Consider the following 1,759-nt stretch of genomic DNA (forward strand, 5'->3'; position numbering starts at 1 on the left):
ACCAAAAAAAAAAAAAAAAAAATTTACAGCTAAAACTGAGTGGAGTTCTAGGGAAGTCCAAAGGGCCAGTGTAAACCATTTCATCTTCACAAAAATAACCCAAGTCAAGCTGAAAATCAGTACCAAAGACACTAGAGGCAGTGACCATTATTGCCATAAAGGCAGAGCCTAACTGCCAAACATATTCTATTTAGCTCAGTTGTAATCTATGCACTCATATGATTTAATCTTTACTGATGAAAATACTGGATTTTCTTTAAAATGGAGAAACGTAAAAGAGAAAATGCCCAGGAATAAATGAGAAGAAATGCTATAGGCCAAGAGAATCTTGTACTAGGATCATGTAACAGCATTTGTTTAGGTTAAGGCAAAAGAAGTCCTTTTTTTTTTTTTTTTTTTTTTTTAAGACTGAGTCTCACTCTGTTGCTCAGGGTGGAGTGCAGTGGCGCGATCTTGGCTCACTGTAGCCTCTGCTTCCCAGGTTCAAGGGATTCTCCTGTTTCAGCCTCCCAAGTAGCTGGGATCACAGGTGCGAGCCACTATTCCCAGCTAATTTTATTTTTAGTAGAGACAGGGTTCCACCATTTTGGCCAGGCTGGTCTCAAGCTCCTGGCCTCAAGCGATCCACCTGCCTTGGCCTCCCAAAGTGCTAGGATTACAGGCGTGAGCCACCATGCCCAGCCCAAAGTCCATATTTTTTTTATTTTTTTATTTTTACTGCTCTTTGTGGAGCAGGGCTAACTCATACGCAGTGCGTACAGTCAGCCCCTATTTTATTTCTAATCAAAAAACAAGGCCCAGAGCGATGGCTCACACCTGTAATCACAGCACTTTGGGAGGCCGAGGTGGGCGACTCACAAGGTCAGGAGATCAAGACCATCCTGGCTAACGTGGTGAAACTCCACCTCTACTAAAAGTACAAAAATGAGCTAGGCACGGCAGCAGGCCCTTGCAATCCCAGCTACTCGGGAGGCTGAGGCAGGAGAATCACTTGAACCTGGGAAGCGGAGGCTGCCGTGAGCCAAGACCGAACCATTGCACTCCAGCCTGGGCAACAAGAGTAAAACTCGGTCTCATAAACAAAAACAAAAACAAAACAAAACACAGGCCAGGCATGGTGACTCACGCCTGTAACCCAGCACTTTGGGAGGCCAAGGCGGGCAGATCATGAGGTCAGGAGTTCAAGACCACCCTGGCTAACACGGTGAAACCCCACCTCTACTAAAAACAGAAAAAATTAGCCAGGCGTGGTGGCATGTGCCTGTAGTCTCAGCTACTCGGGAGGCTGAGGCAGGAGAATCGCTTGAACCCGGGAGGCGGATGTTGCAGTGAGCTGAGATCGCGCCACTGCACTCTACCCTGGGAGACAGAGCGAGACTCCATGTCAAAACAAAAACAAACGAAACGACAACAAAAAACATGGTCTGAAAAAAAAGGATATATTCTCTTCCACACTAGAACCAAGGCAGGTTTTATGACATCTCTCTCATATGCACAAGACCACCATTTAAGCACTATCGCCAATTCAAAACTACTAAGTTCCTAGGCTTACTTTACATTCATTCAGAGACGTGACTGATTATTCTTCATCCAGGTCCACACTACCATATAATATAATCTACTGCTCCAAAATATTTAATTGGTCGTGCAACTAAAAAAAAATCCTTCCAGATTCAGAAATATAATAGTCCTTGTTACAAAGAGCAAAATGCTTCTGCATGTAAATCTTCAAATTTGAGCTGCTTGGGCAGGGCAATTT

General features: G+C 44.3%; 1 protein-coding gene across 3 annotated transcripts in view; it reads right to left on the minus strand.

Moving 5' to 3' along the window:
* Positions 1-1,759, minus strand: part of ACOX1 (acyl-CoA oxidase 1) — a 30,346-nt gene that overhangs the window by 27,151 nt on the left and 1,436 nt on the right. The window lies entirely within an intron of this gene.

The sequence above is a fragment of the Cebus imitator genome, unplaced genomic scaffold, assembly GCF_001604975.1.
Source record: "Cebus imitator isolate Cc_AM_T3 unplaced genomic scaffold, Cebus_imitator-1.0 Scaffold93, whole genome shotgun sequence".
Classification (NCBI taxonomy): Eukaryota; Metazoa; Chordata; class Mammalia; order Primates; family Cebidae; genus Cebus; species Cebus imitator.